The following is a 20,394-nucleotide window of genomic DNA, read 5'->3' on the forward strand; positions in this document are numbered from 1 at the left end:
AACTATCCAGGTACCATTTTGAGTGATTAATGACTTTGAAAGCTGTGTGGGCAACAAGACATGTAACCTTTGGAACCCATTTCATTATGGTTCTATGTTTAGGAGTACCATTGGATTTTCTCTATTTTTGGGAGTTAGAATTTCTCCACTTTCTATTAACTCCAATTCCATCTGAGTTGGATTTTAGAAGCCCTTTGAGCAAGTCCACGATTTTTTCAGCTAAAGGTGATTTATTATATCTTTGATTTCTATAGTTGATGGCATTAGTGTTAATTTTAGGAACTTGAAGGGGTTCTGAGTTTTTAAAATCATTTCGATTAGAATCTCTTAAATTCTTTCTTTTAGAATTCGAGGATTCTCCCTTTACAGATGTAGGAGATGTATTGTTAATTTTTAGGGAATCATTTTTTATATAACCCAGACCTTACTTGTCACCACAATTTTTGGATGAGGTTAACAATTTTTTCAGTTTTGGGTCTCCGTGGGCATATCTCCAAGTATCCTTAGAACTTAAAAGGGAAGAAACTTCGAGTTTTAATTTCTCATTTTCAATTCTGAGTTTTTGTAACTCTGATGATTTGAAATTTAAATCTAAGTTTATTTTTTTAAGACAGTCTCAAAGATGAGAATTTTCTAAAACATCGTTTACAAGTTCTTCTTTTAGTTTAACATATTTCTATTTGTGAATTTTCAATTTAACAACAATTTTTGCAACATTCTCTGTATAGGGCATTGTAAGCATCTTGAAGGTTGTCTTCATTTTCATTTTCAAGGTCACTCCTGAGATTTTCATAGTCAGATATATTACAACTATCTGAGGAAATGACTATAGCTATAGTCATAAGGGCTTCCACATTATTTGTGTTTGCATTTTCTTGTTCTGATTCATCAGACTTAGAAGTACTTTCAGAGTCAGATGATTAATGCCAGGCCTATGTCCTAGTGACCATTCCATTTCATAGGATCCTACGGTCCTCCCAGTCGAATTTCGGCAACCCGCGACCCATAGATTGTATTTGCGCACGACCCTTATCACATCCTGTAAACCCGAGTCGACTCGACCTGAGACCTGTGCCATTGCCACTGCGCCGTTGCCGTGGTTCTGACACCACGTCTCGTGTGCCAATCTGACGCTCAGATTGTAAGTTATGGCCCGCACATTATTCTGACAATTGATCGCGTGATTGTGGGACCCACATATCTAAATTTCACATTTCCCTAGCAACCATCATCATGAGGATGATGTCACCCTAGCAGTGACATCACCCTACCCTAGTCATAGCCTCATGCTCCTTACAAGCTATCATTGCTTGCTAACCGTGCCTTCTTACAAAGTCATCGTTGCCTACCTAAGCTACTCCCTCTCTCTCTTATCTCTCTCCCTCTCTCTTTTCTTTCTCATTCCTCTAGCAAGAGAGCCATGGACGTCTCACCCTTCTGAGAAAAATCTAGCAACTTCCTCTCCCTAATCTTCCCAATCCAACCCTCCAAACTTCATCTCGACCATTGAATCTCATCCCTTGGAGCTCTAGAACATAGTGGTGGAAGGAGTTCATGATCTTAGGTGGGTGCTCTCTAGAGCTAGATTTCATCCTCTCCCTTAGATTTCTTTTTTGCATTTGCATGGGGACTTAAAGGGCCCACCAATCTATGGTGGAGATCCTCCATGATCCCCTTGATGTAGCCTTTGGCCCATCTTCTTGCATGCATGAGCCATGGAAGGTCCATTCTCCATGGACCCCACCATGATGAGTTTTTCTTTAATCCATGCCTTCTAAGGGTCATCTAGACCCCTCATTTGCATGGTGGGGATGGCATCCCCACCTCGGATTTTTATTTTGCTATGTTTAGATGCTTGTATTGAGGGACCCGTAGTGGCGAGGCCCCTCCATCGCTCCTCTCTCTCTCTCTCTCCTCATTTTATTTTCTTTCTTTTATGATGATGATGATGTATGATGGCCCACCTGATGTGATCAACAATTTGGATTGTCCAGATTTTCTGGACTTCCAGCGTATGGGGCCCACCTTGCTGCCCGTTTTTGGGCCAGCCAGGATGAAGTGAAGAATACAAATATCAGCTTAATGTATAGCTGGTGAGTACCACACGTGTGGACCCACCTTGATGCATGTGCTGGATCCAAACCGTCCAGACCCTGGACGGTGGGTCCCATGCAGCTACATGCTGACATTGACGTCAACAGTTCTGTGGGTCTGAACATGAGGTATGTGTTATTTCAGACCGTCCATCCCTTTTTTTGGATGGTGGGACCCACCCACACGTGCTGCACGTGTGGGGTGGGGCCTTACCTTGATGCATATATTCTCTATCAACACCGTCTAAATCTGGATGATGCTGTGTGGGTCGACTGTGATGTATGGGTCTGATCCACACCGTCCAGCACTCTGGACGGTGGGACCCACCTTATGTATGTGTTGTATATCCAATCCATCCATTCCACCTGGACGTGGGACCCCCACCTTTGATGTATGTATTTCAGCCACGCCACCTGTTTGTTAGACGGCTGGGGCCCACCTTGTGATATGATGTATATTCATACTGTCTATCCACGTGGCCCCCATATGATGTACATGTTTGATCCAAGCTGTCCATCTGGTGAGGCCCATTTAGAATGTGCATGGCCCACCCCATTGTGATGTGGGGTGGGCCGACTGTGATGTATGGGTCTGATCCACACCGTCCAGCATTCTGGATGGTGGGACCCACCTTATGTATGTGTTGTATATCCAGTCCATCCATTCCACCTGGACGTGGGACCCCCACTTTTGATGTATGTATTTCAGCCACGCCGCCCATTTGCTCGACGGGTGGGGCCCACCTTGTGATATGATGTATATTCACACCGTCCATCCACGTGGCCCCCACGTGATGTACGTATTTGATCCAAGCTCTCCATCTGGTGGGGCCCATTTAGAATGTGCAGGGCCCACCCCATTGTGATGTGTTTGTGGCCCATTATGATGTATATGTGGCCCATGAGTGAGGCCCATTGTGATGTATATGGCCCATGTGATGAGGTCCATTATGATGTATATGTGGCCCATGAGTGAGGCCCATTGTGATGTATATATGGCTCATGTGATGAGGCCTATTATGATGTATATTAGGCCCATATGACGATGCCCGATGTGATGTAGAAGAGGCCCATACGATGAGGCCCATTGAGAAGTATATTAGGCCCTTATGTGAGGTCATGGGCCCCACTATATGTTAGGCTCTATGTGGGCCACTCTTTGGGAGCAATGTTGGTTAAATGTCCACATTAATGGACAATGATGGTTAAATGTCTACATTGTGACCTTCCCTTAGGCCTTTATTAGGCCCATTCTCATCCTTCTCTAGTGGGTTGACCCTAATCATTGGGCCCCATTAATAATTGCATGATCCATCTATTCTTATTGGGTTAACCTAAAATGTTAGGCCCCATTGGTTGCTAGTGAGGTTATTTTAATCTTGGAGTCCATCTATGACTTATTTGGGCCCTCTGGGGCATCTAGCGGGCCATATGATAGTATGGTGAAGGAAGCTCGTTTCGTATCCTTAGGATTATAGGTAGGCCATCTAGGCCCAACCTTGATATGAGGAGAGTTCATCATCACCGTAGACGGAGGGATCCGTGCTATCAGATTTGGTATATCCACAGTTGAGGACCTATCTTTATGTTATAGTTTAGATCGACTGTCCTTCTATGGACCCCGCCTTGTATATAGGCCGATTATCGATACCGATTATGAGTATGTGATAGCATAACATCATGATATATGCCCATACGCATTATCTGCATACTTGTTATGAGATGTAGTTGACCATTGCATATGTCACTGGGCAGGTTGTTTTGGGACTCCATGATAGGAGTTGTCCCACATGAGCGCACGGTATGCGCAAGATTGATGCATGATTGGACTGCGTGACTCATGCATCTTGCATTGTGTGATTATGATTACTGTATGCCCTAGCAACATTAGGGTTGTAGCCTTCGCAGATATAGCGTGGATGGTAGGATTGGATACCGAAAATTCTTGTTAAGTATGGGGGCGCGAAGGATGTCCCAGGGTGAAAGTCCTCAAACCCTTATGGTACCATGGAGGATGCTCCAATGCCTAGACCGAGTGGATGTATGCGCACATGGGGGCCGAATACCAGGAGGCCGCGTCTCCCACTGTGTCATGGTCTGTTGGAAGGGGGTGTTGCCTTACCCGCCCAAGGATAGGGGAAATTGCTAAGTTGAGTATGACCAGCTCATAAATGGGTCCACTATCGATGTGCCAGATAGATATTGGCTAACTATTGGTTAGGCGGATAATGAGGTCTCTTTCGCTTGCACGGTTGTGCGTCCAGTGTGGGGCGGCAATATGGTGTATAGTTTATTAAACCCCAGTGATATCTTAGAGTTAAGTTGTATTGATATGTGGATTCAGATGAAGATTGGTATGCTTGAGTTGCATCTCGTATCGCATGGCCTTGGTGTAGCCGATAACATTCATGCCTTGCATCGCATGGCCTTGGTGTGGCCAATAGCATTCATACCTTGTATCATATAACCTTGGTACGGCTGATCGCATTCATGGACTTACTTGCATGTTTTCGCATTACTCTGATATTACATACTTGCATTGCTACCTTGCGCACACACTTTCACCACCCTCTAAGCTTTCTGTAAGCTTATACATGATGGATACGTGAAGGTGATGCCAGGGCACAGTCGTAGCTGAGCAGGAGCTTGCTGCAGAGCTTTAGGAGTTTTTGTTATTATCATCATTGCATTTCCCTTTATGCACATTGTATCTCAAAGTTTTTTATTATAGTGGATTTTCTGATGGAATTCGGGTTATTGTTCGTGGGTTATGCTTGTGGTTATGCTTATTGGGAAAGAAATTCATGTTGAAAATCCTCCTTGTAGGATCCTAGGATTGGAACCTGGTATATGGGTGCCAGAAGCCGAGAATGGGGTACTACAGAGGCTGTCAGCGCTGGATTCAGCGATCGGGAATTTTGTGAGCCGGTTTCCGAGTTTGGGGCGTGACAATTTATCCCAAGTAACTATCATGCCCTTGCTTTTTGACTTATCCCTTTTAGGACATTTATTCGTCAAGTGCTCGTATTCATGACAGTTGAAACATTGAATATCTTTTGTTTAGTTTTCCAAGACTTAGATTTTCCTTTTCTTTTATCAGATAGTTTTTAAAAATATAGTCTTTTCTTGTTTTTGAAAATTCTATAAAATTTCTTAGCTAGCATTGTCATATCATCTTCGGTTTTTTCAAAATCAGAATTAGTACAATTTTCTTTTAAAACTGATTTAAAAGATCTAAGAGCAATAGACTTACCTTTAGGAGCCTTAAAATGAAATTCATATGTTTGAAGACAGCCAACTAACTCATCAACCTTCATATGATCCGTATCTCTTAATTCCTGAATGGCAGTAACCTTAGAATTGAATCTGTCAAGAAGAGATCACAGTATTTTTGCACAGACCTTGCTTTCTGGGATTCCATCTCCTAGACCCAACATGGAATTTACTATATCATTTAGTTTCGTATAGAAGTCCATGAAAGTTTCATTTTCTTTCATATGAATTTCCTCAAATCTAGTAGTGAAGATTTGAACTTTTGATTTCTTGACTATATTAGTTCCTTCATGTGTTATTTCAAGAATATTCCAAGCTTGCTTAGCTGTATCGTATGAACAAGTTATGACAATTAAGACCTTAACATTAGCACTGCTTTCACTTTTCTGAGTTCCAGTCCAAAAGTAGAATGCAATTTCTCTCATAAACTTGGTTTCATCTTCGGCTACTACCTCAGTCATAGGAGGTTTCCATTTGGTTACAGTGGCTTGCCACAGACTTTCATCTAAGAATTTTAGAAAAATCTTCATTCTAGCTTTCTAGTATGCACAGTTAGATCCATCAAAAGGTGGTGGCCTGGTAATAGACAAATTATCGAAATTTGACATGATAAAGCTCTAGATCTTTTAACTCAAGGAATTTAATAAAAAAAAAAGAGCAACTAAGCTCTGATAGCACTTGAAAAGGAGAGCTTAAACGATCCTAGAGGGGGGTGAATAAGATTATGTCAAATAATCAAATAAAGTGCAGACATAGTAAATAAATTAGAGGTCTCAATTACACTAGTATTGAAACATTGATTCAAACTGATTCATAGGACAACCTTCACCTGAACAAGTTTAGGTAGGACAACCTTATTTTATGAAACTTGTAAGAATTAAAATTTCAAACCAAGTAAGAGTAAATAAAAGATAAACTATTACAAGCATTCACCACTTTAACTTAAAGAGATTACAACCATTCACCACATAAACATTAAAGGCATTCACCACAACACCAAGAATTATAGTGGTTCGGTGTGTCAACAACTGTTCTCAAACAGCCACACCTACTCCACTCCCAATAATCACTCTCCACGTGATATTGGCTTTCACTATAAATAAGGTTTTCACATGAACACCTTAAAACCTATTACAGTTGTGATTTTGGTAGGCTATCACAAATAAAAAACCCCTTACTGAGATTTTCTGGCTACCTAAGGAAAACCAACAATGAGATTTTCTGGCTATCTCAATAAAATCAAAATACAAAAGAATTATATACTTATCTTTACCTTTGAAGACGTATCTGTCGATGTAGCCGTAGAAGCACTGCTCTTGAATGTAGATCGTTCAATGTTCAATCATATAAACAAGGGTTCAAGGTTCTAGATTGATTTTAAATAGATTCAAATCAATGGCTACTTGTTTGAATTCCTTTAAAATCTCAAAAAGTAGAGTATTTACTCTCTTTATAAAATAAAATTGACAGCATAAGAGATCAAGGAATTAAACAAAAAGCTATTAAAAATATTTTATAAATAGCATACAATAGCTTGAATATAACAGGGGCTTCTCTCTCTCTCTCTCTCTTGTAGAAGGATTTGATAGACTTTAATTGTATTTTCGGATTGAGAGAAAGCCTTAATTTATAGGCAAAGAAGTTGTTGCTTCGACTCGTCTACGAACCGGATTCAGTTCTAATAAAATTTCAAATTTGAGCGTGATAAGGTGTAACAGATCTTCGACTTGTCGAAGGCCTTGCTTGGCTAGTCGAGGGCCCTGTTCTACTCGTCGAGCATGGTCTTCGACTGGTCGAGGATGCACAAAATCCGAACTGATTCAGTTGCTGGACTTCGAGTCAAGCAACCCTCGACTGGTCAAAGGCCCACCTTTGACTAGTCGAGCAGCCTCCTCGACTGGTCGAAGGTGTAACAGAAAATTTGTTTCATTTCGATTTGCACTAACACTAGTTGAAAAAATCTTAGACTAGTCGAGCCACAACTTAGGCTAGTCGAACCTTAGCCAAATATAAGCATAAAAACTCATTTAAAATATATTTTAAAAGTACATAAACTTAAGGTCTTTCTAGGGTTTATAATACCTAAAATGACTGAACTTTGAAGTAGATTGGATGCTTGAATTTATGGAGCTTGTTCTTCTTCTAGAATCTTCAATTGAGTTTGAATTTCTAGATGGAGCTTGATCTGCTACTATAACTTTAGTAGAACTTGAACTTAACTTGAACTTTCCATCTTGATCATCTACTTGACTTGAATTTTAATAGAGCTTGAACTTTCCATCTTGACCCACACTAGAAGGCTGCTTCATAAGCTGTTTTGTCTAAATGAAATTTAACAAACAAGGTGTGCTACACACATTATAACACTTACAAGCCTGAGCAGAAAGTGACCCTCCCAGTCAGTCACGCACCGAACTAGATGGACCCAATTGTATGCTACTTACAATAAGGCGAGTTGCCTAAAGACAAGCTAGAAGCATGAAAAATCAGGTACCAATCTACTTGGTACATAATAATGGGAGACGACATGTATAAGGAGTTCTAATTACCCTACCCGAGGTGCTTATGACAAAAAGAGGTCGAGTATGTCCTAAGAGAAATCCATGAAGGTGTCTGTGGAAACCACTCAGGAGGGAGAGCCTTACACATAAAGAAAATTGACAAGAATACTATTGGCCCACTATGCACGAGAATGCCAGGCAGTTTGCAAGGAAATGTGACAAGTGTCAATGCTTCGTGGTAGTGACACGGCAACAACCGAGCAGTTATCCCTTATGAATGGCGCTTGGCCCTTCGCACAATGGGGAGTCAACATCATCGAACCCCTGCCCATCGACCGCTTCACAAAGTGGGCCAAGGCTGAGCCCTTAGCTCGAATCGCTGCGTAGAAAAAGACTGACTTCATTTAAAAGAACATCATCTGCAGATTCGGCATAACCCATACCATTATTACTGATAATGGTAGGAAGTTCGATAACACCAGGTTCTGATGACCGTATGAGAAGCTCGACATTCACAACGCCTTCACCTCACCTCGACACCTGCAAGCTAATGGCCAAGTGGAGGTAGTCAACAAAATCATCAAGGGCCATCTTAAGACAAAGCTTGAGAAATTCAAGTGGGCATGGGCTAAAGAATTGCCACATGTCCTATGGGCATATCAAACCACAACTCGAACAACTACTAGGGAAACACCCTTTTTATTGGCAATCGGTGCCGAGATAGTGGTCCCAATAGAAATTGAAATACCATCGGGCCAAACCGAGCTATTTCGACCAGAGGAGAATGAAGGACAGATGCTACTGAGACTCGACTTGCTCAAAGAACTCAGAGACAACGCCAGGTGAAGATCATTGCCTATTAGCAGAGACCTGCTTAGCACTACGACACAAGAGTAAGGTAGCAAAGATTTAAAATGAGAGACTTAGTGCTTCGACAGGTCTCTCTAAGCATGAATGAGCTTGACTCGGGAGTCCTAGGACCGAGTTGGAAAGGAACTTACAAAGTCATTGGTATAGCCTGACCAGGGACATACTAGATAGAAAAGTTAGAGGGGCGAACTTTGATCCATCCTAGGAATCTAAAGCACTTAAAGATCTACTATTAGTACAGACTGATCAAATCGAGCTCTACAAGCGCTTCAGGTGAGCTAATTTGACAAAACACCTTAAGTGTTAGGTACTTGTAATTTTTTTTTCATAAATCAAAAAGCATATTTTTCCAACATCGATGACCGATTTATTGTCTATAAGTGATAATCACAGTGGCTAGAGAGTCTAGGAAAAGGTAAAGCACGAGGAGGGATCCTTCATATTGCAAAAGGCTCTGTGGCTAACAGGAAAGCCGAGGAGAGCCCGAAGAAGGCACCCCCAGCCGAGCTTGTTACCCTAATAAGGTAACGAACACGAGGGACATGGTCCAGTGACGAACATTTGATACCAATCTACGTGTTTGAGAACATATCAAAACAGAGACATGGGTAAATTTTAAAATAAATTTCTTTCATGAAAGAGAAGTTTAGTTACAAAAAAATGCTACAGAGTTACAAAATTCAGGCCTAGCGTAGTAAGCCTTTGAGGATAGGGGTCTCTCCTATTTAGGAGCGACTTCAGCGATGCCTTCTTTGTCAGTAGCTTGCTCGAGGGTGACCTCGCCGATGACCTCATCTACAACAGCCTGCTGATTGGTAGTATCCCCAGCTGGCGAGACCACCTCTTCATTCAACCACAACAAATCGATCTCGGGGAACTAAAACTGAACCTCCTCCTGGCAGTTCAAAAGCCGACGTTGAAGACCTCCTTTAGCTCGACATTATGGCCTCAGAGGCCTTGTAAGCCTTCACTACAACCGCCTTCCTTGATAGCACATTAGCTTCCGTGTCGGCCGCATTGGCCTCTGCCTCTGCCTCTACCTCGGCTGTCCTGGCCTCTATCTTAGCCAATCGGGCCCTTACCTCAGTAGTCCATGCCTCCAGCTCAGCCACCTTGGTCATTATCTTAGATTGTGCCACTCTGCTGCTAACCAGGTGATGTCGGCCTCATGCTCCCCCGTGGATACCCTTAAGGCATCACAAGGGACTCGACCTTAGCATGAAGAGCCTCCTTGGCCTCTGTGGCCACCAGTAGTTCCAAGTCCTTTGTCTCGAGATTGGCCATGGCAGCTCCGAGCTTGCAATTGCCTCATCGACTCGAGCCTTTAGGTCGAGCGAGAATTTTCGGAATGCAAGGACCCCACGGGCCTCATGCAACAAAAAAGGAAGCTAAGATAAGCATAAAGATGTTGAAAGATAAAACATTCAAACATTGACTACTGACTTATCTTGATGTGTGAGGAAGCCATCACTCCAAAGAGGTATTTAGGGCGAAGTGACAATATTAAGTTAACCTCCTCCTCTGGCACACAACCTTGACCTTAGTTCATTAGCATGACGAAGTGCCTAGGGATGAAGGAAGAAGGCCCCCCACCCCGTACTGATGTCATTAGGGGTTAAGCTTTGGTGTTAAGAAGCACTCTCATTGCCCAGAGCCTCTTCAGCTTAGGCCTGCTCAATGTGCGTAGAGGGCATGTCAAGATCCACCACCTCCCTTGGTCGAATGTCCCCTGGAGGGGCGTGGGCAAGCGTAACAACAAATTTGCCACCAGCCACTGCTCAACCTTTTGTTGGGACAACAATAGCCTCTATCTCTACCCGGTCGACTGGGGGAGTGGTCCTAGTGGCGGCCTCGACCACTGGTCGTTTGGTTGTGGGGCTGCAACCCTACTCAAAGGGGCACTAGGAGGAGAAGGTTGAGCCACAAGAGTAGGCATTATCTTCTTAGCGAGAACCTTCAATCGCCCCATCTCGACCCCAGCCGACATCTTCCTTTTCCTTAACTATGGGTGATCGGACATCTCTGAAAAAAATAAAGAAGGTAAGTAAGCAGGTAAGAGAGCAACCAACCAATATTAAAGATTGTCGAGCTAAGAGACTTATTGGCTAGAGTAAAGCTGAATTGATGTAGAAGTGTAGCAGTCACCAACTTTTTGTGGTCACATTGGTGAGCAAGTCGCTCCCGAGCGATCCTGATCTGATGTTGGTGGTAGACGAAGAGGTCGGGCTATGATTTGGGAAAGGCTGCAGAAAAGAGCACAACATCAACACCAAAATAAAGAATCATGAAGCATAAGTATAATAGTTCAGTCTATGTTTCGACCTAGCAGGGAGAAGGAGGTTGGGACTTGAGATCGTAAACCCTCCAGCTCTGCTGATGGAGCCTACCACTCCCTAGACATGAAGAACCACTAATCTTTAAAGCCTTTGTTGGAAGACGAGTTGTTGGTTATGATGGGTTAACCCTTACCTGATTAAGAAGAGAAATAATACCAACCATGTGAGCTCGGGTTGCTCTTAGTATGGTATAGGTGAAGGAGCTCGTTCACTATGAGCTCAAAATTTTTGACCAACTACCAAAGAATGAAGTAATCAAAGATGGCCTAAAAAATGTTGGGGTTCACCTCCCCCGAGCTGGGGATCGAGAACTCCGACCTGAGAAAGTGCAGATTGACCACACTCAACCTCGACACGAAGGTGTCAACTATAAGGACTAGGTCACTTGAGGATCGAGAGGACGCTTCAGATCGCGGTGCCAGCTCGATCAGAGAAGGAGGTCCTGGTGACTAGACTTGACAGAAGGGAGGGAAGGCCCTAAAGGATCGGACTCAAAGGACTCAATGAGAGGTGGGGACTTGGAGTAGAAATGTTGTTCACTGACTCCTCCTAGAGGTGGTCAGAAATTGTGGCAGCCCTGGAATCTTCCCTGGAAGACATTAGAGAGGCTATGAAAAAAGAGAAAAAAAAAGGAGGAGAAGAAGGAAGCCAGACAAGAAGGGTGTCCCAGAAAAATACTTCGGCATGGGAACTCCCCAGGACTGGAGGATGCTGGAGAATAGGAAGCCGAGGTTGGATCAGATGCAGGTCGACAAAGATTGCACTTCTCCAAGCAACAAATGAAAAAAAGGGGAATCGGGGTATTTATAGAGTCCCCCTTGAAATGCATTTAATCCTGCACAGTGCCACGTGTCAGTATGGCAACCCGAGGTGATGCTTCGACTGGCACACCCCTCCATGTGGCAGCATAGGGTTTGTCTAGGCAAAAGCTTGACGGCTCGAGTGACAGCTACCAACCTATGATTCACTCAGAATATGAATGGTGATCCACCTTAAATGCACATCTCCTCATATCCCGCGTTAGTAATCATGTCTTTTTGAGTTCCTCGTCGGCTGTTGACCTTTCTACTCTTTCCTCTTCTAACGAACGACAAATCTGGGCATGGTTTTAAAAAAAAAAACTAGGCTACTCAAAATTTGAATTTAAATCCCTCACTTTTAGACCATTTTGAGATCTAACTTCCCGAACTCGTACAGGCCGAGCTCGGAAGTCAAGAGAAACTGATTGTGGGGAAAACCGAATTGGTCCATCATATGAGAAAAATGACCATCTAACTATGGGAGAAGTGCCTCCGACCCGGGGTTACCAAAGGTCCAGGCAAAGAGACCATCAACGGGCCTCCGAGTCGAGCTGTCAAAGCATAGGGCTCGGAGATAGAACGAGTAGTTCCCCTAACACAGTGATGAGCCCCAGAGTTGAGTTGTCTAAGGACAAATCTTGATGGGGGAATGATCGTCTCACTAGGAGCATCCACAACATGGAGGGTATCCATAAGGCAAGGAGCTTGAGATCCGAGCTCCCCCATATGTCGAGCTGATCTGGGCGACCACCACAAAGACAATATGAGTAACCTGGAAGGGATTAGCCCTCGGAGAGGTGGCCACACATGTAAAAAGTCCAGCCGTTGGAGCTTCTTCAACATATACCACTTGGCACTACATCATCGGCTGGATGGGTGTTTATTTCCCTTGGACTTTCGAGGCTCTGGAAAAAGCATACATCCACCCTTCGCATATTCCTCTGTGGTTTTTTCAGAAGAGGGTAATGGCCAAAAGATCATACAGCTGGGTGGTCAACAAGATTCTGGACACTAATGCGATCAACTTTTTCCAATTCTGCTTGTACCGGTATACTGAAGATACGGACATGGTCGACACTGCATCGCTCTCTTCAGGGGAAAGAGCGTTTTATCTCTCCATTTGGTACTACAGTCTTCCATTAAGGGAGGGGGTAGAGTTCTGGAGGGAGATTTATTATCCCAACTATTTTGCCCATCAATTTGACTTCGATCAGGATATCCCAGAAGACTACGGATTAGTAACACGGAAGATGCGTAGCTACGACACTGGCCTATACAATTGGGCAATGATATGGAAGCAATTGTTGGGCGGTCACATAAGATCTACATTTGTAATTCTCGGCAGTAACCGTACAACCCGCGCTTCGTATGGTTACATGAGATGGTGGGTCCACCAATCGTATCTAGTTAATAAATGTCTGCCAGTGACCCATCCCATTTGGATTTTTGCCCCTAAGCTCAAGGGCCAGAAATATGAAGAAGGCGTCAGGTTTATTCCAGAGAAAAGTCACGCACCTTTTCCCGGCCAACTTTGCAGAAAAATATCTTTGGAGGAGCCAATTCGTGAAAGAAAGCCTGCCAATACTCTAGAAGGGTGGATAGCTCACAGAATCATTATGGACTTTGAAAAGATCCCTCGAGATCACCCAACCAGAGTGGTTGAAGACATTACAGAGGCTCCTTCTGTAGTTCAAGAAGATATCGCTACAACCCAAGATAATCTTGTTCCTTCTCCTACTCCACAACCAACACACTCCAGTCCATCTTCCCCAATGACAAGGTCTCGATCGCGTTCTCAAGCTTCCCCTCTTTTGCATCAAGAAGGAGCTGCTGACCTGACCTCTCCAATCCTGGCTGATAAAGACCTCCAACTAAGAAGTAGTAAGATTTCCCCTTCTAAAGGAAAGCAAGTAGTAATTGAACATATAGAAGAAGAAGAAACAGAAGGAGAGAATTCACCCTCGTTGTTTGGGAGTACTGCTTCTAGTGAATATGATACCAAGGAAAACGATGAAGGAGGCGATGGAGACGATGATTTTGAAGATAGAGAAGTTAACATCGATGATGAGGATGATGTTTTTGTTGAAGGTGTCTCTATAGGCGAAGGGCATACCTCTCTAATCCCTTAAAATGTTGAGGTTGAGGCTCCCCACAATATCGATACTCTTGCAAAAGTCTCAACTGCAGCGGAAGAGGAAGAGGAACCTCTAGATTATGGGGAATACGGATATTCGCCAAGTAAGACATTTCTTACAATTCTATCATTATTAAATTTCTTGCTTGCAATCATTATTTTTATCATTTGCTATTTTCCTTTGTCTCAGGCACTCATGCTATCAACGCTAGGACGGACGATATCCCTTCTGAAATCCCTCCTCCTCTTGCTCCATTAATACCAGCAAGAGTCTCTTTGAATCCCCTTGTACCACCAAGGGTGGTAGCTAAAGGACTTAGTTTTCCTGTGGAACCAACAGATCTACCAACTCTGACAACCATTGATTCAAGTACTGCAACCAGAGCCCCTTCTTTTGCTGATATGATGGGTCCTGGTCTCTCTTCCATCAGAGAGACACATTCTCCTACTGCTCAGGTTTTTGCAGAAGGTATACTCGTCTCTTTCTTTACTTGTTTTCTCACTATTTGCTTTCACAACTCTTATTATATCTTCCCTTTTTATCTCGCAAGAAACCCTCCTCAAAGCGGCACTCCTAGTTCTAGCTTTGTTGCCACAGTTTTAGATCTGTTATCTTTTGAGAAAGTCCCTGCATATAAAATGACACTAATCAGAAACTCCATGTCAGCAGCTGTCCACATATTTAAAGATCTTGACCAATGGTCGGACTTGAATATTGCTATAGAAATTTTAGATAGTGCTGCAAGGATGGCCAAGATTAATGTTTCTCCTTTACGCGACTCTCTCCTGAGGTTTCATGATTCAGTAGTGGCTTTGAAATCAACAGAGAATATAGTTGTCGCCCCAGAGATCCTGGAATATGGGAGACAACTAGTATCTTCCAAGGAAAAGGCTTCCCAAATTGCTTTTGTTGTCTCCAAATATGATCAGGAGTAGTTATCCTTCCAAGAGTAGTTGAATGCTTCTACAGACAATAGAATAGTTATTCAAAATCAGATTGCTCTTTTGAAGAAAGAGATTCTACAATTGGAAACAAAGGATTGAGAAGAGGAGTTGGATATAAAGACGATCCAAGAGAAGATGCAGGCCGATCTTCATTTTGCCGATGTTGAATGATCTGAGCTAATTAAAAATGAAGAACTAATTGCCTCTTTAGAAAGGAAGTTAGCCAATGTTCCAGATCATGTAAAGATCAGTTTTGAGGCTAAATCAAAACATATTGCAGCTCAGGTTCAACTCAAAGAAGACTTACAGAAATATTTGGCAGCATTAGGCATGACAGAAGAACTATAAAGGACTTCGTTCTATTTTCCTTTCCTTTTGTAATCACATGTAATTTTCTCTTGCACTAAAAGATATATATAAATGCACTATGATGTTTTGAGATAATTGCTTCTTTGAAAGTTTTTTTAAAAAAATATATATATAGCTTATTTCAAGCATATATATCCTCATGCGATCGTCCAACAATATATTACATTTTATCATAGTTCATTATGATTGTCAGTATGGGATCCCCTATATGATTTTTGTTTTGATAGGTGGAACTAAATTTTAGTTTTAGTTAGATTGCCACGCAGTTTAAGCTCTTAAGTAATAGATCAAGCACAGTTTCTTAGACTCATGTTGGAGTCAGGTCTTACACAAATGGTCGTTGTAACTCTCTAGAGTTCGTGGGACTTATCGCGGCTGGGGAGTTCACAAACTGCAATCCATCAGAGGGGCCCAATGAAGCTACCGGGGCCGTGAACTTGATAGGATTTGCGCACAGGGTTGGCCACAGTAACTTTCTAGAATTCACGGGGCGCGCAAGGCTACCTTTAGACACAAAATCCAAGGTCGCCAGTCCATTAATGAGTATGGTAAAAACCCTTCCTCGTGAGTTTCTACTGGAATCAAACCAGGAATCTGGGGGGTCGTACGCATGGTTGGCCTATCTATGGTCAAAGCCACAGAGCTCACACTATAGCCCACTTTTTCTTCGACTACAAGGTCGGACCCATTCACGGGAGGGTATTTTCATCCTTCCCTGTGACGCTATCGGAAGCTCTACAGGCGGCATTGGTCTCACGTATGACTGGCCATTGAGGACTTTTAGTCATTGACTCCATCCGCTGCCCGCATAGGTATGCATATGATGGCCTATATGGGCTTTTTAGGGCCACTGGCTTTTCACTGCTGCCCGAATAATATATATATATATAGCGTCGATGATGATAGGTCTTATGCGTAGTTAGTCGTATAGGGCTTGGCTAAGCTGCCTTAAATGATAGGCTACCAGTGCTGTCGTCAACTTTACGTGTGGTTAGCTATATACTTTTATTTCATTGCCAAGAATGGTGAGTTAACAATTGATATTTCATCACTGCTGATAATGTTCTGAGAACATTTATGTTATGTTTAAAATAGTGTATCAGCTTGGAGATGATAGCAATTTCGATAAGATAAGCTTGTATAAACGATTGACGACAACAACGATAGTTGTTTTGGCGATAATCATTGACGTTTAGCGATATTTAGCGAAGATCATCGGCACTTAATGATATTTGATGAAAACCATCGACGCTTGGCAATAATATGCTTAAGGATTCTCCCTTTATTCATTCATATGAAGAAAAATACATATCTTCGCCTTTTGAAGCCGTTTCATAATTTCTCTTGGTCTTGCCCCCTTTTGATGTAGAAACATTATTCTAATAATCTTCTGGATCAAAATCGTCTCTGTCTTTAAGGGCGATATTTCTTAATAAAGCAGGCATTGATTGGTATACTAATACCTCGTCCATCCTAATCTGTGACTCTGTATGCCTCATTGGAGTATACTTCAGTAATTATATATAGCCCATCCCATTTAGGATCGAACTTGCCCCCTGTTTTTCGGGTGACCACTATCGGTCTTTTCAACATCAACACCATATTACCTTTCTTGAAGGAGCAATGCTTCACTTTTTTTTCAAAGGCGACGAAGATCCTTGCTTGGTACAATTGTAATCGCTACTGAGCTGCCAGTAGTTTTTCATTAAGCAGATCTAGTTCTGTTAGCCTTATCCATGCATTTTCGTCATCTATCGTCGACTGATGTACCGCTATTCTGAGAGACTCAACTTGTATTTCGATTAGAATGACGGCTATTGTACCATATACTAAGAAATACGGCGTAGATTTTGTCGCAGTCCGATGAGTAGTTCTATAAGCCCACAGAGCCTCTTGTAACTTTTCGTCCCAATCACGCTTATTCCCACTCATAATTTTCTTCAGTATTTTCACGATTGTCTTATTGAACGCCTCTACTAACCCATTGGCCGACAAATAGTACGGTGTTGAAAATGAGTGGTGAATACCGAATTTTTGGCACAACTTCTCCATACCCTTGTTCTTGAAAGGAGTACCATTATCAGTGACGATTCTTTTCAGAATACCATGGCGATATATTATCGCATGTCGGATAAAATTTACAACGTCTTTTTCTTTAACATTTCTAAGCGCCACGACTTTTATCCATTTGGAGAAATAGTCTGTCGCGGCTAATATATATTGCTTTCCTTTAGACGACGATGGACTTATCGGACCGATGACATCAAGGCCCCACACGGCGAAAGGCTAAGAAGCAACCGACTGATGAAGGTCTTCAGGAGGCATATGAATGACATCTCCATGAATCTGACATTCATGAAATTGCTTTGCGTATTTTATAGCATCTTTGAACATTGTACTCCAGTAATATCCCATCCGATGTACCCAATGGAATAGATTTCGGCCAGCTTGATGTGCTCCACATTCTCCCGAGTGAGCTTCTTGCAACACTTGATTTGCTTCCTGTGCATCTAAACATCACAGTAGTATTTCATTATAAGATCTTCTGTATAGTATTTCACTACACATAATGAATCTCTTTACTCTCTGCTTAATTTGCTGTCTTTCCACTGGGTCTTCTGGCAGAATATCATATTTGAGGTGATCTATGAAAGGTTGACGCCAATCGTCTGTTGTGACTTCTAAACATGATATAGGAAGTGCGTCAGCAGTCTCATTGATAATTTCTAACAATGGAAAGAATCTTCTTTCTTCTATTGTCACCTGAAGAGGACTTCTGTCCGGACAAGATAAAGCTGCTGACAGGCTAGCTAAAGCGTCTGCCCTTGCATTCTCACTTCGTGGCACATGTTTACTTTCAACTTGATGGAACTGTTTTAGCAACTGCTGCACTCTTCGGCAATACAGCGAGAGTTCCGGCTTCCTTATCTCAAACTTTGTCATTAGCTGATTTACGATCAACTTGGAGTCGTCGAAAATCTGTAATGTCTTTATTTTCATTTCTTGCGATATTTTCATTCCAATTATGAGAGCTTTGTATTCAGCTTCATTATTTGTGCATGCAGTACCTAATGTAAAAGAATAAGGCAGCAAGTCACTCTAAGGAGTAATGAATATCACTCCAGCACCTGCTCCTGACGCTCTTGAGGCACCATCAAAGTACATTTGCCATGGATTTGGCGATTCAATCATCATAACTTGTTCATCAGGAAAATCATCACTGATTACTTCACTATTTGTCACAGGATGAGCTGCTAGGAAGTCCACTACTGCTTGTCCTTTCACCACTTTCGCTGGCTCGTATGTGATTGTGTATTCTAAAAGCAACAACATCCATTTGGCCAGTCTTCCTGACAACATTGGCCTTGTCATCAAAAACTTTATGGGATCTGCTCGCGATATCAAAACTATATCATGGGAGAGACAGCAGTGTCGCAATTTTTGTACTGCAAATATTAATGCCAAGCACACTTTCTCTATCGGTGAATAATTGTACTCCACGCCTATTAGGGTCCAACTCAGATAATAAAGCGCAATTTCTTTGCCTTGTTCATTCACCTGTGCCAGCAAAGCCCCTAATGAATTCTCAGCTGTAGATATGTATAAAATGAGCGGCTTACCTTTTACAGGAGCTGGCAATACTGGAGGCAGCAATTCCTTGATGGAATCAAACACATTTTAACAAGATTGGTCCCAAACAAATTTCACCCCTTTCTTCATCAGATGAGAAAATGGCTGACATCTTCCAGCCAAGTTTGAAATAAAGCAACAAATGTATGCCAATTTTCCTTGCAAGCTTTTCAATTCTTTTAATGTTTTTGGCGGTGGCATATCTTAGATAACTTTGACTTTCCTAGGGTCAATTTCTATTCCTCTATGTCTGATGACGAAGCCGAGGAATTTCCCTAACGACACCCCGAAGGCACATTTGGCTAGATTCATTTTCAACCGTTTCTTTCTGATTCAACGAAAAACTGAAGCCAGGTGTTCTCGATGTTCTTCATGCTCATTCGACCGAACCACCAGATCATTTGCATAACATTTAACATGTTTATGCATCATGTCCTGAAAAATATTCTGGATTGCTCTTTGATATGCGGCACTGATGTTCTTGCAATCGAACGACATAACTTTATAGCAATAAATTCCCAGCGACGTTCTAAATGTTGTAGCTTCTTTGTCTTCAGGGGCCATTCTTTTCTGATTATAGCCAGCATAGCCGTCCATGAAGGACATAACAACATACTTTATGGTACTGTCGATTAGTAGCTTAGTTATTAGCAACGGGAAATCATCTTTCTGGCAAGCCTCATTCAAATCCCTGAAATCAACACATACGCGAATCCATCCATTTTTCTTCTTTACTGGGACGACATTTGATATCCACTTAGGATATTTAACATCTCTAATTAACTCAACTTTTGTCCTCTATTAGAGGAATTAGGTCTGGATGAAATCGCCTTTGTGCTTGTTTAATCGGTTTCATGTCTTTGGAGATGTTTAGGCGATGCATTGCCACTGATGGTTCCAATCCTGGCATTTCAGAATACGTCCAAGCGAAAACATCCTTATTTTCCTTCAATAGTCGTATGTATTGATCAGCTTCATGTTCTGGGAGATTGGCGCTTATGAATGTATTTCGCGACTCTTCTTATGTTCCCAGATTTATTTCCCCTAGATTGTCAATTGTCAGCTGCCCCCTGTCTTCTATCTGTCTCGGAGCTGTCTCGGGCTGCTTTACCATCTCATGATCCATTTCTTTCACCGAGTCTACCCTAACCATGTTAACTAACGATTCTACCCCCAATCCCATGAATTTCTCTCGCCTTTGCTCATTAACTCCAATTAGGATTTGGATTCCCTTTCCATAATTTAAGCCAGTCAGCTCTTCATAATCAAAGCCCATGTTTTTCATAATCCTTCTACTTGCCAGATTATACCTTTGAAGATTTTCGGCTGATAACTTCATTTTACTTATGCTATTACTGGCCTTTTCCTCCGTCTTCATCTCTGAGGGTGCATAGAACTCAATTGGTTTGGGATATTTGCGGCAGCTTCGACATGAAATCTTTT

This window comes from Magnolia sinica, chromosome 3, assembly GCF_029962835.1.
Source record: "Magnolia sinica isolate HGM2019 chromosome 3, MsV1, whole genome shotgun sequence".
In the NCBI taxonomy this organism is placed as follows: Eukaryota; Viridiplantae; Streptophyta; class Magnoliopsida; order Magnoliales; family Magnoliaceae; genus Magnolia; species Magnolia sinica.